General features: G+C 29.7%; 1 long non-coding RNA gene across 1 annotated transcript in view; it reads right to left on the reverse strand.

Annotated features, from left to right (window-relative positions):
- Positions 1–2,339: 2,339 nt before the first annotated feature.
- LOC147809514 (uncharacterized) overlaps positions 2,340–20,862 on the reverse strand; it is a 28,606-nt gene continuing 10,083 nt past the window's right edge. The window contains exons 2-4 of the long non-coding RNA XR_015433789.1: positions 17,740–17,820; positions 16,185–16,267; positions 2,340–4,326 (exon numbers count right to left, since the gene is read on the reverse strand). This is a non-coding gene — a long non-coding RNA (uncharacterized LOC147809514). The remainder of the gene's footprint in view (positions 4,327–16,184; positions 16,268–17,739; positions 17,821–20,862) is intronic.

Genomic DNA, 20,862 nt, shown 5'->3' on the forward strand with positions numbered 1-20,862 from the left:
GCCCTTTTTCGTGATCACTAACAAGAGGAAAGTGTGGTAAGACTTTTAAAAACAGAGAACAGATTACAAAGAGAGTATTTTATGTTTTATAAATTTTTGACATGTTCGCCTGCACAAACGATCACACTTTGCATGTGGAAATAGCGGATAGCGTTGCAGCCACGTGAAGAGGATTTTTCTGAATTGCTCTTTTGATATCATCTTTTAACTCAGACAAGGTTGTTGGATTTCACAAGTATACTGTGGATTTTAAGTATCCTCATAGCCATAAATCCATTGGAGGTAGGGAAACCTTATTGGCCGTGGAAACAGGAAATAATTTTTTCTTTATCCAATATTGCTGCATTATTTGCAAACGCCTAACAGAAGACCTTTTATGTCGGGCAGAACCATCCTACATTCACATCAGAGAGAACATTTAACAGTTGTAGATAGGGAATAACATAGTTCATCAACATTGATTCATAACATGTCTGTAGACTCTGGGTAGTGTTCTCTTAAAAAAAGTAAGAACCAAGGATGACAGTGTTTGTTATTCCTCACCATACAGTCTTTTTAGTGGAAGTGCGACTAGGGTAAACCAACTAGTGAAGGAACACTAACTACCCAGTGAAGGAACATTTCATATATATTGATTAAAAATATGAATTTGAAAGTTTTTCTTCAGATTGATTGGCAACAATATCTCACTGCCAAACAATAGGAAGTCATCTAGCAATGTTTTGGATTACCTGGTCAAATAGACTTCGCTGCAAAAAGTTTTGAATTTGTTATTATCTCTGCAACACCTTGTTTCTTTGAAAAAATTATAAGGTGAGTGTTTGTATTTATATGTTTGAAGGGGAATTAATTGCGTGTTATAGTTTTATTTTTCTCACTGTGAAAAAGAGAATTCAAAATATAGTTATTGAATTTACATTTTATTTTTTTTAAGCGTAATAGCATAATAAAGTACAGAGATAAGGGGGTGTTTATTCACTGGATCACCAAACGGTGAAAAACCAGTGAAGGAACAAGGGTTCCTTTACTGGTTTTTTTTCTAAGTTAATGAAAATAAAAGATAAACTTTAATTTTCTTGTACCTTTAGTGATGTTCCGCATCAAAAGTATGTTAAAAATACGAAAAGCAACTTCTAACCAGTGAGGGAACAGGCATGTTCCTTTACTGGGCATAGATTTCCCAGTGAATGAACAGTATGTGTTAATATGTTGACACTTTAATTTTCAATTCATGATTAAAAAAAAAAGTTAACATTTTCCAATTATTTATGTGTTGTAATTTCAAGAGTCGGCTTGTTTTTAAATATTCATATGGCTTATAAATTCATAAAGAGCATTAAAAAATAACCAAAATTCCTTTACTGGGTGTTCATTCACTGGTAAGAGCTGTTCCTTCACTTGGTCTTCTTACTACTTGTTATTTGAACCTCCAAAACTTTAAAACAATACTATGTAAGTTCTCTACAATTTTTTTACATAATTTGCAATTAGTAACAAATATGTTGACACTGTCATTTAATTAAAATTACGAATTTTGAAATTAATATGATTTTTTAAAAGGCAAGCGAAGCTTAAGTGTTCCTTCACTGGTTAGTTTACCCTATATGTAGGATTTTTCCAGTTTTTGTGAAAATTTAAATGTGAAAATTTTTTACGAATACTACCCAAAAATTGGTTATTGAAGAAAAAGATAAAAACCTTTGCTTCTAAAATGAAATAATCTTAAGATATTATTTTAAATACATAGTTAAATTTTTAGAAATTCGGGAAAAATGAGTACAATTTTTATGCGAATTTGGTCTATTTAAATCATCTTAAGGAAACAACTATCGAAAACATGCTTCATAGAAAACAATTTTTAAGTTTTGCGGGGGACAAAATAAGTTGCGAGAAGCAATTCAAAATTCAAGCATTTGGATTGTTTTTCTGCCCACATTTCAAACTATTAAAATATTTTTTTTATTAAGTCATTTTTTAAAAAAGGAAAGAAAAATTGAGATTTTCAGTGAGATTTTTGCGAAATATTTCTTCCAGTGGTTAACTAAATAAATAAATAAAATTTTAATGTAACTAATAACAGAAGTTAAGAACAGAACCTATGATATTATGACCTTTTTATAAATACGTTTAAACTATTTTTATAGAGTGGTACACAAAAAATGTTTAATTTTCTTTTATTAAAATATTATTACATTACTAATAATACAACTTAGAATATTATTTTCTGAAACTACTAAAATTCTTTTGCAGTTGAATGTGTGTCTAATCCCTTTAAATCTGAAGATAAAAAGGATTGTTTTACTGGTTCGAGGATCGAGTAATATAGTAACAAAAATAACTTCAACCTAGAATTAAGTATTTTATTTTCACAATTCAAATAACATATAACACTTACAGAGACAAAACAAGAGATTAAATAATAATTCAGTTTTATTCATAAACCATCTATATTTTTGTCAGTTTCTTAGAATACAAAATGTTCAAACTATAAATCATTTTTCTAATTTTTAAAAATAGAATTAATTAAAGATATTTAAAATTTATGAGAACCGTAAGACTTTCAGAAACTCAAAAACAAAAGCAATAGATTTATCGAGCTACAATATTGAAACCAATTTTTCTAATAGCAATTCTAATAGCAATTTTTCTTTTACAACATGGCACCTGAAAACTTGTTTTCATCTTCAATAAAATTAAAAGAATAAAAGCATTTCCTATTGCAAGATAGCGCAAAGCCACAAAAAAGAAAAATTAGAAGGATTAAAAAGTAGCAGTGAATTTGTGATTAGGCCTAATGAAAGTTTTTTCTTTTTAGCTATCAGTTTAATTTTTAAGGAAAAAATCATTATAAGAAAATATCAAATCTGAGAATATATATATTACTATAATTAATTCACGTTTTTTCTATGCAAGAAATTGATTACGAGATTTGTCATAATTTGTTTTTATCTTTTTCCTAGAACACATGAAACAAAAATCCTTTAAATCTAAATAAATCTTGAATTTATGCTATAATTCATTAGAATGTAAAATAAATTATTGACTTTACATTCAAAATAATTCTTCTCAAATCCATTTTCATTTAACTGGTTGCAGCGTCATGTACATGAAAGTAAGATATCCATTTTTTTTTGGAAACACATGTACAGTATTATAAGTTTAAATCATTTTATAGGTTAAAAAATTTTTCTATTTTTCAACATAATCATTAAATAGGCCAATACCAAGTACATTTTTATAGACGCTGTGACAGTTTTGGTATGCCATGTCCAACCAGCTCCCTACCATATCCTTGAAAAGCGTCGGTAAAACATAAATGTCTGCTCGTTGCTAATAACAGATAAAGCTCAGATGGTGTTAAGCATTCTCCATTCATCCTTTATCAAACGGTTGCTGTCGTGCAACAGTTTCAAAGAGATATCATCTTAAACACATTCTACAGTCTCGACTAGGCAAGGCACCCAGTGGCTACCATCTGTTCATTAATTTGAAAGGACATATGGACTGAACGTGATTTAGTTCTCCATCGAGATGAAAAATGAAGGTGGGACACTGAAGAGAGCTGACATGACGTGGGCTTGTGAAAATTGTCACAGCGTCCACACAAATGCATCGACCAACAATGTAGGAAAAATAGATATTTAAAATAACGAAAACTACATATTATACAACCTAAACTATTAGGAATACTATCAATCGATTATCTGATCTTTCACATTCATACAATTTTTTTTTAATGTTTCAAAAATAAATATATTAAAAATAAAATTAAATATTGAAGAATAACTTTTGCTATATCTAATAAAGTAGTATAGTATAGGACTACACTAGCAGTACTTATTTTTTCTATTTTGTGCACCCAAACAATGCATGATACTGTTTAAAAAATTAATGAAAAAGAAGAAAGATTTTTATATAACTTTGCTTTTAGGCATTTTTCTAATTTTTTAGGATGAATTTTTTTAATCGCATATATGTCTTATGCAAATGTTATGTTTATAAATACCTGACCTGTAAATGCAATATATATTTATTTATAAAATTTGAACAGTTCAGTTGTAATTGGATTTTTCATCAAACAATGGACGAATAAATTCCTGAGATATTAATCTGTAAAAAAAAAAAATAATAATATGCCCGAATATCTTTAAAATTTTTTTTTTTGACGGGTTGAAAACAATATCTGAAGTTCTTTTTTAACATCTGAACATTTTGAAAACAAGGGTTTGTTAGAATGGTGATATTTTGAAGTGGCTTCATATTTTTCTCTTTACAAAAAAGCAAGTAATAGTCCTTAAGATGTATCGGGAACAAATGTGATCACATCTGTAATTAAAAAAAGATAAGTTAAATTAAGGAAGTGCTGTAATTTATAAGATCAATATATCATCAATATTTAATAGTTAAAAACCACCAATATATCAATAGCAACTAATAATATCGGAAACCATCAATAAATTAGTATTAAATATATATATATATAATTCTCTTACGTGGCTCCCAAATTTCAGCTGTATTTCTTTTCCGCCGGTGGCAACGCTTGCTTTGTTTTGTTTACGTATGAAAACACCAAAGCATTCTGCCTTTTATTGATGTGTTTCTGATCTAATATATATAATTCTCTTACGTGGCTCCCAAACTTTGGCTGAAGTACTTAGTACAACTAAACAAGATCCTTTTCACAACACCTAAATATTTACTTTATTTATAGAGAAAACAGTCAGCAAAGAATTGTGTTTGGTTAAAAAACACTTCTCTAAAAAAAAAAAAACGAATTCTAAACGAAATAAAAATAAACAACTTAAAAAATAAAAATGCTGTTGCCAGCCATAGAATTTTTTGAAAGTTAACTTAGCAACATAAATGAAAATGACATAGAAGCGCAACTAGATCAAAATTAAGATACCTGAGCGCTTGACGTAACAAATCCTTCAATTCTATAAGTGTTGTATCGCCAAATGCCCAAATTAACAATTGTGTTTTTAAAGAAATTCTCTCTCTCTCTCTACTATTCAGACTACTATTTCATATTGTTTTACAACACATGGCTTTAACACTCTGGTGGGAAAGACTTTCAAACAAAACTTACAACAGTTACTTTTCTCAACAACTGAAATTTAGAATAGTGTGATTAAGAAAAATATGTGAACTGTTTGTAATTTCAAATTAATATTGAAATTTACAGGTTTAGAATTTTCTACAGTGAAAAGTTTTCGGAACTTCAGTATTCAAAGAAGTATACAAAAGCTAGACGTTAAGAACGTATCCAATGAGCGAGCATTGGATTGCAAAGCATTCCGAAATGAACTGCGAAAGCAGTACCGAGGGTTGGCGAGCGGCAGCGAGCAGGGGGCGAAGCCTCCTAGTTAATTTATAAAACCACTAATATATCATTCATTAGTAAACAAATAATTTACAAAACCATCAATAGATAAATTATTAGTAACCAATAATTTAGAAAACCGCCAGACTACATACTAAGTAGAACTAATAATTTATAAAACCGCCATTATATCATTAGCAACTAATAGTTTACAAATACATAAAAAATATCATCAGATATTAATAACGCTGGGGAATAATTTTTCTTCTTCTGTTGCATGAGATTTTTGAATAGGTCTTCGACACTATTGTTTCACTGATTACAAATCTGCAATCCGTTTCTCACTCCAAGCTACAGTTACTTTTCTTTTTTTTGCTGAAACGTACAAGTTTAAAAACGTTATGTATAACTGAGATTCGCATAAATGTTCTAGGGCACATCATTAGGAATAAAATTGCATAGGAAGTGATCCCCGGAAATGTCATCGTACACCGCTAGGGATGCTTCCCCTATTATGAACCTTTTTTCGCGTGCTTCTGAAAAGTTCATAATAGGAAGCACACCTCAGCTCGTACGACGACATTTCCTGGTATGGGTCCCGATAAAATTTTGATCCTGATGTTGTGCCTTAACTTCCCTAGAAGTATGCCGCAACATTTACGCGAATTTAACGTTTTTAAACTTGATCATTTCGACCAAAAATAGAAAAAAATTTCATAAAAATAAATAAATAAATAAAATAAAAAAAAACTTGGAAGAGAACAGTAATGCAGATTGCAAACTATTGCAGATTGGAAATCCCCACAACCGAATTAGGCAAAAACAGGTAAATGCAACCAAAAATTTGCTACCCAGTGTAATTAATAAAACCATCAATCTATCAAAAGTAATAAATAGTTTATTATCACTAAGTCATAAATAAATAGTAATTAATTATTAATAAAACATTAGCATATGTTTATATTGTGGAAGAGAAGGACATAATACAGAAAGTGCTTGAGTAAATCATAGATTTAACCCATTGAATTTTTACCCATGTACATTGCAAAGATGTGTAAAGTATCTTTGCAATAAAAATGGCTGCAAATATTGAATGCTTCTTTTATTTAATGTTTAAAAAAAGGAAGAAATGAAAACTTTATAACATTTTTGAACAGATAGCCTCTTTTTAACCCCGCTCCCACAGAAAACCAACACGTGATCGTGAGCATTTTTTACCACTTACTCGGCATGGAGTACTTAAAGAAAGTTATTACATACATTAAAAGACTTGCCAATTTTATAACTGAATTTAAACCGATTTTTGATGTTACGATAGTTGTATTCATAAAAATTTTTTTCAGAACGTATTCATAACAACAGTTATTTTTTTTTGTTTTTGTTTCTTAAATCATTTTCGTGTCTGTGAAGGTTGAACCTTGCAATCGCCATTTTTGTTCCCCTTTCCAGATTAGCTAGAGAGCTTAAATATCGACTACATCACAGGTACACTAACGATGCAAGTTTCAATCATTTCTCGACCACTATACAAGCAAATTTATATCGCTAAAATAAATAAATAAAAATTATTGTCAATAAAATTTCGCCCACTTTCCGATAACCGTTACAGTATTTAAAACTCTCTGCTGGATGATAATACAAGTTTTAATTGTTTCCTAGGTAGTTACAAGCTGAGCTGCATCGCCAGGTAGAACTTATCATCAATCAAATCAATCAAAATTTACATCACCTTCCGACTAGTAACGGTGCTCTAAACTGAAATGAAATTTTCTGTTTGTTAGATAACAATACGAATTTATATATTTAAAATATTTTCTTCACCGCTAGAAGCAGAATTATAACGCCAAAGAGTTAATGAAAATTTCGACTATTTACTGATACGTAACAGTGTCTAAAACTGAACAGGAAATTATTTGCAATCATTTCCTGACTGCTACAGATATAAATCTCCGAAAGAATTAATCGTCAAATTTTGCCCACTTTTCGACATGTTACAGTGCCCAAAACTTAAATGGATCTTTCAATTGTGGGCGACAAGTTTCTCTTGTTTACAGATCGCAGCCATCAGAATTACGTCGCCAAATAGAATTAATTTATCGTTAATCAAAAAACTTTCCGTCATTTCTACCTTTTCAACCATTTGATACCATTATAATTTTTTTCCAAAATGGTAGAAGTAAAAATTTTCTCCATCAAAATGTCGACCACTTTCCGACACACACAAATTAAAAGACGCAAGAATAAAAACAGTAAAGTAATAAAATAAAATAATAGTTTTAAAAATTGCGTACTCAAAAGGTGAAAAATACTTTGATTTTTACCAAACCTAAACGGAAGCAGCATCATTTTCATATAAATTTCTTTCATCACTAAACTCCTCTTTTTTTTTTTTTTATTTTTTTTTTTTTGCTTTATGTTTACAAAAATAACTTTTATTCCTTCCTTTTTAACATGCTTCAAAAACATACGATTTAATATTTCTTTATTTTGTATAATTATTATATTATTTAAACAGGGTTATTCATAATTCCCTCCGCCTGTAAATGCCATTTTTCTTTACTACAACTGGCTTCAGTGGTACATGTTACTGCCATCTACCGGCAACTGCTTAAATTAAAACTTGAATACTTTCGGAATAATTTCATATGTTCTTTTTTGCCATATTCTTCTTCGTTTTTTTTACTATAACGCTTCGAAACCCCGGAGGGAATTATGAATAACCCTGTATATAGTACAAATGCTTAATATAGTAGTATTAATGATTCAACTGGAGTTCATTTTGTTTATTTGTAACCGGAATTATGACGTCAAATAGAAGCTTTCGCCAATAAAATTTTCTCCAGTTTCAGATTAGATCTCTCTAGTTTCGTCTGGAATGATCCATTAATCTGAAGTTCATTAAAATTACTTCTTAAATGGCGCAAGTAAATTTCATTGCCAATCAAAATTTCTACCATTTTTATTTAAGCGCGTCTGTTTATGGCACTATTATTCAACTTTTCTTAATCTGAAGTTAACAGATTATTTCTTTTTTATATATATAAAAAAAGCCCATTAAATATAAAGGTCACAACACAAGGCCAGTAGTAATGCATTGGTTTGATAGGCACCTAAAAATAGATATACTAAAATACACAACCATAAATATACGTTTTTCAAATATCACTAATTGCAACGTTGTTATAATCTGAAGCTAGACGTGACAGTTGTAAATAGCGTGGTTGATTGAGCCAGTGTTGAAAAGAGAGCCACACCTGTTAATTTCGAAGTAAAACGTTGCTAAGCAGCCTTTTAATGTTCGAGAGTGATTTTGCTAGAATAAAGGATTTTAATTTTTATTTCTTATTTAGAAGTTTAAGCTTTGTAGAAGGGATAAAAATAGATGAAGTAATTTCGTCTGTAATAAATGGGTTTTTTGTGAAACCATGTTAAGGAAAAATGAAATTCTTTTTTTTTTTTTTTTAATGAATTATCACGCCCTGCGTATTTACAAAATCTAACTCCACTTTCATGTAATTTATAAATTGCAACTATTTTGAAAGAAAGGAAGATTATCTTTCAAGAAATATCGATATTTTTCTGATTTTGATGTTTACTTTATTTTTACATTGGTCAATATTTTCGTCAGCCAAATGAAAGTTACTAAAACTAATAACAATAACGTATTTGACAACAATCGTTATTTATAATGCATTGTAATATTATTGTATTTGATATTTATCTTTGTTGGCTATGAAGAGGCATCAAATCCTAAAATTAAATTTTTTTATTACGCTTTGCGCGTGTACAAAATCAAATTACAATTTCTATCAATTTAATAGGTTGCAAATATTTAAAAAGAAGATCTTAAAGAGTTTATAAGTCCTCAGTTGTACTGAGATTTGTTCCATTGTCAGGAAATATCGATATTTTACATTACAGCACGCTATTTTTCCAATTTTAATCTTATACCAGTGGTTAGACAAAATTACTGAAACACTTCGATATTAACTCTATGTATACAATTTTTTTTTAGCAACGAATGGTTTGAAAGATTTTACATAGCTTAACTGTTAGCACAATTTGAAAGTTTTGACAAATGGTGACCAAAGTAAGGTGACCAGATTTATTTACAGTGATTTGAGAACATATAAGTGGAGCATCCTCGTAATTTTTACGATTTGAAAGACATCATATATTTATGGAAAATATTAATTTATAAGTGCAACAAAGATTTTCTTTTTTTAAAAAAAATTGATAACTAGTATCAGACGCGGAATCATCTTTATCAAACTTGATTTCATTACTAAGTAGTTTTGAAAAATCATATAATATACAGTTAGATTAAACTTTGTTTATTGTTTGTTAGAGTTATTTTAAAACCAGTATTACGTTTTCATTTGTTCGTTTGCATTCGCTGTAAAACAAACTTTTTTTTTAAAAAATAAATAGATAAATAAGTAAATTAATAGTAAATTTATTTTCTTCCATCTTTTTTTTTGCTGCTCACAATAGGGGCTATATGGAACAGCAGTTCCCAATTTTTTTCGTTTGTGGAATTCTAAATGATCGTCATTCTTTTGACTGAATCCCGAGCCCGAGACAAAATGAATAAGTTTCATTAGCAATTGTTAACACATCAACGAGCGAAAGACCATTAATTATTTTGAAAATATGTAATAACCTAAATTTCATTAATTAATTTGAAAATATTTAGTGAATTAAATGAAGAATGAATTTTTTTATCATATCTTTTCACCAATATTATAACAACTTATTCATCATCGTTTTATCAATTAATCAATATTATATAGGCTTGAAATATGGTTTTATGTTAGACAGTTGAATTTACAGGTCTGGTAAGAGGCATCTATACCTCAATTCTTAATTTGATTTTAGTGTATGCATAAACTGATAATGAATGAGCTGGAATTTGGTTTCCATTCCATCGTTATGAAAACCGAACAAAAACGAAAAAAAAAGTATGGAATTGTTATCAGAAAAACTTACCCCTTTTGAATTTTTATTTTTTTTTATTTTTATTTATTTGGTGAATTCGGAATTTTGCATAAATTCTTTTTCATAATTCATTCACTATATAGTTATTAGAAAAAAACGTTGTTTTGAAATTTCATTCTTCACAAGCATTTCAATTAAATAATTTCATAAAAATAACGGAAATAATATATAAGTAATGGATTACTAATTGGATATAATTAATATTCCATTATTTAAGTAATAAAAAATTTTCTTATTCGTAAAAAAAAAATTCTCAACTCTCGGAACCCTGGAGATCCGCGGGAACCGTTGATATAGATACACACGAGGAGTAAGATCCCAATTCATTTATCTTGGTTATTACCTTTTTATAAATACTAAACTCAGAGCCGCGATGGCTCAGGGGATAGAGCGCTCGCCTTCCAACCACGTGAACAGGGCTCGAATCTGGCGATGGCTGGGATACTAATTCCGCATCCGGCTTGCACCGACCATAGTGCTGACGTGAAACATCCTCAGTGGTAGACGGATCATGGGTTAGAGTCCCCTTGCCGTCAGGATAACCGTGTGAGATTCTCGTGGTCTTCCTCTTCATGTAACGCAAATGCAGGTTATTTGCATCAATAAAGTCCTCCGCGAAGGCAAATTTCTCCAAACGCTTGATCCAGGAGTTTCTTTGTCTTCTGGATTAGGTTCTAAATTACAAGGCTAAGGAGTTGAACATTAGTAGTCGTAAACACAAAATTGGGTCGGCTGTTCAACGACGGTTATAAAAAAAATATACTAAATTTAAAATTTAAAAAAATAAGGTGCTTATTAGCTCGCGTATTAAAATGTGTTACAAAAAATAAATGAATTAAAAAAAAGGAAATATAAATTTTACTACCAATGAGAATGAAAAAGTTTGTGACTGAAATTATTGGCCAAATTTGAATTTATGAATTTCGCTACCACTGAGAAATGTCTTACTCAGCAGGATTGAAAATTTTCATTTATGGCAGTCTTAAAATTACTTCGATTTCCTTAAAAAAACAAACAAATCACTAGATTGTTATCAAAGCTGGAAAGAAAAATTTTTCCAAATTCTTTTTTTATCCTTGGGTTGTATGAATACCAATAATTTGATTTTCATTTTCTGCACCGCTTTATACAAGTAAGAATGCGATTTAGGAAGATTTTATGTTAAAAAAAAATTAATTTCTCAATGATTTATCGCAATCACTAATATTATAGTTTGTTACCATCTTTTGCTAATTTTAAACGTTTCATATAACATTGGTAAATGTATTGGCACAAATTCGTAAAGTAATCAGCAAACTATATAATATCAATAAATATTGTTTAAAAACAAAAGTGGTATATCTTTTAGACACCAATTTTTGCGTTTCAACGAGTTTCCAAGCCTTCGTTCTACGGTAAGTTTTCATGCTCTTTATCATCCTTTGAATTTGTAGGTCGAATTTTAGAACACTTTGTTTTACATAAGATTGGTATTCTTCGCTAAAAACTATCAAAATCATCTTGAGTGTTTTAGTAAGTGTACCCCAGGCAGGGGGGTGGGGTGCAGCTGAGATACGTATTGAATATGTAGGGGTCATTTTTGACAACTCATACGATTAACTCATCAAGTTAGCGATATGCTTACAATATTACATCAATAAATATTTCACTACGACTAGGAAAAGACTTTTTGAATGAGTGTAAAAGTCTGCAGGTAAGATAGAATATTTTAATTAGTCTAAAGGTGCTGACTGCAATTAATCTTCTAAAAAGTGACATGGTAATTGGAAAACACTAGAGTCTCTTCAAATTAATCTGGATTATTCAATTAACCTTGAACATTGACAACAATAGCACATTTTTATTAACTCTGTCATAAGTGCAACTCTTACTGAAAATCATAAAACGAAAATTATTTTCATGCGAAATAGCTTCTAGAAAAACTACATAAACAAACATTCGTCGAAAAAAAAAACAAAAACATTTAATTCAATGCTCCTAAAATCTGAAATGCCACATCTCTTTTTTTTTCGCCAAACAATATAACAAGGCTCAACACAGTCAGCGCCAAAGATAGTTTATGTTCACATTTTACACCAAAATCCGCATATGAGATAGAAAAAAATTGCTTTATATTGCGTTTCTAGGAACAAGTGAAACAGTTTCTTTGCAATTATTGTGGTATAAAAATGCCAAATATAGTTATTAAGAAATAAACTTTGCAGAGAGAGCCATTGGCATCAGCCTTAATAGATATAGAGACAATAAATATGTATTTTTTTTCGTAATTCCTACATGCGGAGACTGAGTTTTATGTTGGAATAATTTGCATATTTCTATTCAGTCATAAAGTATTACAGCACAAAGGCAGACTTTACTGTCGCTCAAGGTTGAAGGATACATGCACTGGAAGTATTAAATTTCGTGTCTCTATTTGCACTTAACAGTGATCGTTAGAAAATACCGTAGCATTTCAAATCCTATCTAGAACAGCGGTTCTCGAATGGTGTCCTACGGAACTCTGGCGTTCCGCAGAACCCTAGAGTTGCGTGAAAGGATTTTAGGTGTTCCGAGACTTTGAATTTTTTTAAAAATCAGTTATAAATATCGAAATCTATGATTAAATTTATAGCCAATTTATAATTAATTGAATATTTTATATTTCCGTCACTTAAATTTTTCCAAATTAATCACGTTTACGAATTTAAGTATAACTCGAATGGTGTCCCACGGAACTCTGATGTTCATCAGTGCGTGGAAGGATTTCAGGGGTTCCGAGACTTGGAATTTTTTTAAAAATCAGTTGTGAATATCGAAATCTGTTATTAAATTTATAGCCAATTTATAATTAAATAAGTATTTAATATTTCCGTCACTTAAATTTTTCCAAATTAATCATGTTTACGAATTTAAGTATAACTCGAATGGTGTCCCACGGAACTCTGGTGTTCCGCAGAGCCCTACAGTTGCGTGGAAGGATTTCAGGGGTTCCGAGACTTGGAATTTTTTAAAAATCAGTTATGAATATCGAAATCTGTGATTAAATTTACAGCCAATTTTCAATTAATTAAATATTTTACATTTCCGTCATTTAAATTTTTCTAAATTAATAATATTTACGAATTTAAGTATGTAATTAACAAAACAAATAGTTAATTAAGTGTGTTAATTAAGTGCTGCATTTTTTTACTTACTTTTGTGGATTTACTAGCTACGCATTTTCTTCTTAGTTAATGAATTAATGCAAATATTTTTTAAACTGAAAGAATTTCAGTAATGCTTTTATTTGCATTAAAAAAATTAATGTAAAATTCAATTTGCTATTTTTATTTATTTGTTTAAATTATTTGTACTAAATGATGGATAAAATAAATTTTAAAATAATACTTTATGCCGTGTTGGCTCTGCTTTCCAGCATAGCTGCCACGTTCAACACTTTCTGGTAAAGACTTTTTTTATAGTGGTAGCGATATAAAAACTGATTTACTATTACAATCAGGAATTATTTTAACAATGAAAGCACAATGGTTTAAATCGGAAAAAATTTAAAAAGTGGTAAAAAAATTTTATAGAAATTTGGAAGTTATTAATTTTAGGAAGTGAATTAAGCAGTTTTAACATCCGTGTGTACTTTCTGTAATTTACAAATATTTTTGGTTGATAGTAATATGTTAAAATTATTCGTATCTTTAATATTTCTTTACAACTTTTTTTGTTTTTCCCGATTGTGGCTACCTTTATTTTAATAATTTTAAGGAACATTGTCAGGAATTTTATAAATTTATTAATAATTTTTGTGTATAGTAGCAGTCGTTATAAGTTCAGTTAGTTAAACGAAAATAAAAATATTAACGTATACATTTTGTTACCACTAGAAAAATACAAAGAAAATCGATTTAAATAAAGTTTAGCTTTTCGCTATTATAGAAAAAACTTAATCTCTCTCAAGATCTTTATTTTATATGTTCACGCTTGGGATAATTTAGAGAGAAAGAAAGAGAGAGAGGGGTTAGATGCTGCCATATATGACGTCTTGACATTCATATTTAATATTTTAAAATTTACATCTAAAGAGATAAAAGAGTCTCCTGAATGAATTAACATAGTGACACATGAATGAGTGAATTAATTTATTAACATGTGAATCAATATAGTGATGTAGGAATTAATATAATATATGAATTTATATAATCTCTAATAATGACATGAATAATAAAGTAATGTGTCATATCCTTACCAGGAAAAGTCACTTTTCTATTATTTCTTTTATTGTGTCCCATATTCTTCCTATTTAGTCGATTATTTTTTAAATCCAGGTAATTGTTTGTTTCCTTACGATAATTAATAAAATATTGTTACGTAAAATTATGATAGTTGTATATTTTACTAACAAAATGTTTTTTGTTTTGTGTGGGAAATATCGACTTTTAAGTTAACAATGCTATAATTGTAATAATTGTAACTAAATTTTCATAAATAGTTTCTTAAAACGTAATAGGACAAAGCTGAACGTTACTGGTGTTTGAAAATGTTAATTGGAGCTTGTTATGCAGCTCTGTGCTATAAGCTGGAATTCTTCCAAAAGCTTGGATAAATGGTTTCCTAAATCATGTTTGAACAAAGTTAATAGGTATTGTTTCTTTGTAAGCGGCATTGAAGTTTGAAAATCGCGTTTGCTGTTCCATGAGGTTCCTGTAAAACTTTCAAAAATTCGAAGTATGGATTAATAGTTTCTTATATTTCTTATATCACAATGGGACAAAGGCAGATAAAAATGGTTTCTTGGAAATGGACATTAATGTTTAAAAATTTGTAATTTGCTTGCTGTTTGTTACATGACTTTGTATTGATTGCTGTAACCAGAGCCGGATTATACCTTTCGTAGGCCCTAGGCACAGAGCCGGATTATACCTTTCGTGGGCCCTAGGCATAGCCGTTTTTGGGCCCTCCCCTCCTTCCCCCCCTCCCCTCTTTTCAAAATATATGCTAAATTTTTCTTGCATATTTTTTTTTACATTTTTATTAAGATGGATTTTAATTTACAAATTTGTTTATCGAACTTTATCTGCAATACCGACATGACATACTGCCGATATTGCAGTCGATATCGATAATACCATTATGATTAGTTCGATCGATAACTATGTTAAAGATAAACTAGTGAATACTTTTCCTAACGTTCATATTGCATTAAGAATATATTTGTCGATTCTTGGATCAAATGCAGAAGGAGAAAGATCTTTCTCTAGATTAAAATTGATAAAAAATTATTTGCGTTCAACAATGAATCAAGATCGTTTGGCATCGCTCGCACTTATGTCTATTGAATACGACATTTTGCGTAGTTTGGAATTCGACAGCATAATACAAGATTTCGTTGAATCCAAAAATCGCAAAAAAGTTATATATTAGATCATAAGATTCTGCAAAATAATTTATTACCGAAAAATATTATATTTTTATTTGTATCTTCATAATTTTGTGCAAAATACACTTATTGTTTTTAAGGCTAAATTATTTTTGTCAACAAATTTTTTTCTCCTAAGTTTTTCGTAGGCCCTAGGCACGTGCCTAGTGTGCCTATAGGTTAATCCGGCCCTGGCTGTAACACTTCCAAATGTTTTAAATCTGGATCAATAGTTTCTTAGACCATGATAAGACAAGGGTAATATGTGTGGTTTCTTTGATAACGCTGCGAAATTTGAGAATTTGTATTTGCTGCTTGTTGCATAAACCTGGATTGGTTCTTTAAACTGTTCTAAATGTAGTTGCACTATTGCTTTAAAGCGTTATATAATTACAATATAAACTTTCAGAAAAAAAGAAGCGTATTTTTGGAAGGTTTTCCTTAAAGAGAGAATAAAAAGAGAAGCAATTTACTTACTGTCAATGATAAGAAATTATCAGACAAGCCATGACTAGTGAAAAAACAGTTGGCAGGCCATTGCTTACTACTGTAGAAAGAGCCTACAAGAGAAGTATTATGTTTAATATTATTATGTTTATTATATTTGTAGTTAATAGACTATTATAATTTATCTATGTAAATATATACCGATCCGAAGGAGGCGAAAATGTAATTTTAAATCGGTAGTAGAAGCTAATATTACGAAATTGATTAATTTTTTCCAGGAGCGTAAGAACCCTGTAGGAAATAAAATCTTATTTATATAGATAGCAATGTGCAAGTCAAGATTTGAAATGCAACCTTATGCTTGTAAGATTTGAAATGCAAATGTGAAACCTTAAACCTTTGACTACGACTTTTAAAAAAAGATTTTTTTTTGTACCGTTTATTATTCAAAAGGACTAAATAAAAAAGGACAAATCACAAATAACGCAAATTTAGTATTTAGGATTTTTCTGACAAGCGGTTATCAATTTAGAGGCTGGGACATATATGTCTCGGTCGTACTTAATGGTGGGATACATATATCCCATCTGTAGTGATTGACTTACTACAAGCACATCTATCATTCCGGAAAAATTTATTATATGGACTTTTTTTTACATGGTATGATAAAGGTGAAGCAATCTTTGCATAACCCGATATTACACATTGGACAACTCATATTTATTCTTATTTCTATGTTCATTTGAGAAAATATGAATAAAATATGAATAGACATAACAACCCCAATGAAGAATACGAGTGGGATATATCTGTCCCAATGAAGAATACAAGTGGGATATATCTGTCCCAGCACAAAATCACAATGCTATTTCATCTTTAGCGCCATTTAGTTAACGCCAGCTAGGGGATATTTGACACACGAAACACGTATAGTTGGTTCGACTCTACGACTGGGACATATTACAATGAGTTTCTAAGTGCTTTTCACCTCATTAGTAATTTTTAAACTTTTGTTGGGACAAATGAGTCCCGTTAGTAGCTAAAGGGTTAAAAAGCTGTTATATCAACTTTAGTTTTGTTTCATTCGATTTAGCGTAAAAATACAAGGGAAATAATATTGAGCTTGACTGGATAGCAATGATTCACTCTCGGTGAATTTAAGATGATGAATAAGGCTCATGTTGGGGAGGAAGCAAACTTCAATCCATATTCATGCTAGACTTCATATTCAAACTTCAATCCATATTCATGCTAGACTTCATATTCAAACTTCAATCCATATTCATGCTAGACTTCATATTCAAACTTCATATCGAACCTAAACCAAAACTTTTAAAACAATTTACAGCTTTTTCCTTAATTATTTGCAATTTAACTTTCTTTTTTTAAATTTATTTTTTATGTGTTTATTTTTTATTTATTTTATTTTGCTAGTTATAAATATATTCCGAATCCTTTTTCTTAAAAGCTGAATTTAGTTTGAAATTTTTTTATTACTTCATGATCATCCATTTAAGCTGTTTTTATTTCTTTCTAACAAATATATAATTTCAACTTACGTTTAAATTTAACAAGGCTTACTTACCCCTGACTTTTCATCTTCTTTCTTATCCTCTTTCCCTTCCTTGGCTTCTTCTTTTTCTTCTGATTTTTCTCCTTCTTTGCTCTTAAGAAAAAATAAAAACATTAAAATTAATACATCCACTACGGTAAAACTTTTAAAAATTAGTAAAAGCTTCTAATTGTCTTTTCCTAGAACGAGAGACAATGTTATAAATATGATTAATATAGTATAGTTCTCATATGAGTAATTTGACTTTGAGTAATTTGGATGACAAACCATATTCTTTATAAAAGTTACATTTTTACATCAAATTGTTCTTTAGTATTATTTTCACATTGATACTTTATAAGTTTCTGATATTTACACTTGGTAACGACTCAATACTCAAAAACATCTCATTGGCTACATAAAAATTTTAATGTTTCAAACCAAAAACGTTATTTTAAAGAATTCGAAAAAGTGACTTATAATTTTATTGCTCCCAAGCTTACATATTTTACACAAGTTTATACAGTAGCGGCAGAAAAATGTTTTGCTATCTTGTTAATTAAAAATGTGTAACATAAGGAGCCTGTTAATTAAAAATGTGTCATCCTGACAAAAAGCATTTTTGCTACTTGATATTAAAAATGTGACGTTTTTAAACTGAAAATTTCAATAAATTGTCAAATGAGAATAAGTTTTCAAAATCAAAAATATTTTTTTAGAATCATTTTAGGGGTATTAGTTAATATGCTACCCAAAAATTAATTAATTATGTTACTCAAAATATTTTTGTATTGCTCTTTTCAGCGGCGTATGTTTATATATTTAGCTGAATTCTGCTTTTGTGCAAATAAATTCTTCTTTTAATCCAATCTCCAAGGCCTGTTTGCCTATTTTATTTAGATACAGTTCCCACGACCCCGAGGAGTAGACTAAGTTTTACAGAATTTTGGTTAATTCCAAAAATACCATGAATACCACGATAATACCATTAGCACGAGATTAAGAAGAAAATGACGTTTTAATCTGTGTTTGAATGTCGAAGTTGGCAAAATAATTTTAAGTTAAATTTACCCAACCAAGAATCAAATGTTAATTTTATTTCCACCAGAAAAAGTTGCTTTTTATTTTAAAAGTACAATCCTGATTTAGCAGGATCGAACTTCCGAACTCTGTTACTTTAAGTACCGACAAATTTTTTAATCATGTGAACCTTCTCTTGCGTTAGTAAAACGACAATTGAACTGAATCGTAGGCAGAAATATTTTTCGAACTTATCTGTATTAAACACTTTATAGGGGGTCACCTATCACGAAAATTTTACTGGGAACGCAAGTTCACAAATGGGCTCTTTTTTCCATTCATCCTGTAATATAAATGTGTGAGATGAAAGTATAAGTTAGTTTGGAATTTCCTACAGTTTAGCATACACAGAAAAGAGCCACAAACGGCCTCAAGTACTCAGATAAATGTAATGATGATGATGAAATAGCCATATTTTTAAGTTCAAATTTTTTTTACTTGTTTTAAAAAAATCTGCTACAATCACTAAAAAAATCGTTCTCGAAAGCATCAAGCGTTTTTGAATTTAAACCGAATAAATTATTAAAAACATTTATTCCGTTTCATTCTTAAATTTTTGATTGATTAGTGGTTTTTGTTGGTTATATTTTTTATGCATTTGTAGCCTCATGTTTCATCACTACTGATATGACAGCAAATCAATGACTCTGAAGTTATCCGGATATTGCGCTCGCATCCGGTGGTAGTGCCTCAATTATTTGTCACCGTATTTCACCCGAAAAAGTAGATTTTTCATTCATAAACTACTCTTCTTTACAAATATTTCCTGACAGGAGATGTGCCTCGTAAGATATGTGCATAATGTACGATAAAAATAACATATTTCTTACGATTTTATATCTCACTACGAGCCCCATTCACCGACCCGCGAGGTTGGCACATATTCATTTTTGTTTTTATGTTCTTCAAAATTGACATTTTTTTAAAATAAAAAACAAATTAGTAAATAAATTAATTAATTAAATAAATAAAAATAAGTAAAATCATTTTGAATTTAAAATATAAAATTATTATAATTTTGTGTAAGAACATTCGGTTAATTTGTTAATTGTAATAAAATAGATGGTTAGGGGACTGGAGGCTAGGGTGGACATGACACTAAATTAGAAAAACGGAACATTTCAGTTATTTTTTTCCTAAAATTCCCTGTAAATTTTTGCGTTATACTTTAATGTGTAGTAACAAAGCACTAGATCGTTGAGAAGCAAATTAGAAAACAAGGATTTTATGGTGGAAAAAGTAACTTCTTAATTTTCGCTGTATTTGCAATTTTACGCTATTTTTATTCATAATTTTTAATCAGAGGAGTTATTATATTATGAATGAATATGCTTAGTACACATTTTGAAAGACTACATATTTTAAAAGTTAAATTTGATTTGCCATTTCTTAAATCAATAATGAGTTTATACAAATATGTAAGACTTTTATAAATATGCCTTTACGGGACGGACTAATGTGGGCTCATAGGTGTGGGGCATCTGTGGACATGCTAGTATTAACGGAGGCTTTTAGTGGTTGTAAATTTGAGTTAACGCCGGCAGATTTTTTTTAAGCTGACACTTTAACACTTAGAGGTCTGATAGGACACAATTCTAATACAGATATATATTTTTTTGGCAATATGTCGTCCAGTAATCACAGGAAAAAGAAAGGTGTCTCTTCCGAAAAAATAATTCCCTAGATATTTTCTTGAAAAACTCTTCTGTATACTACCATAAATGATGCCTTAAAACTCTCCAACCCTCTTCTGTTCTCTTCCCTCTTTTTTGTGGGGAATGGGGTGGGGGTTAGAGGGGAAAATAGTTTTATTCTAAACAGATAAGTGAGCATTGTTTTTTTATATATTTTTTCACGCAGAACTGAATGAAACTAACCCCGAAACGATCAGACTAATAATTTAGAAGTTATAAAGGTTTCAAGTACAAAAAAGTACAAATCTGTACTTGTACCTATTTACGCATCTGATGCTGATATCTAAACAAATGAGACATAGTTTCCTATGTATTTTTAAGCTGTATCATATGAAACTACACACGAGTAAATTAAAGAAAAAACTCAAAAGTTGCAAGCGTT

Source organism: Parasteatoda tepidariorum, chromosome 5 (assembly GCF_982258835.1).
Source record: "Parasteatoda tepidariorum strain Cologne lab strain chromosome 5, Ptep-v5.0, whole genome shotgun sequence".
Lineage (NCBI taxonomy): Eukaryota > Metazoa > Arthropoda > Arachnida > Araneae > Theridiidae > Parasteatoda > Parasteatoda tepidariorum.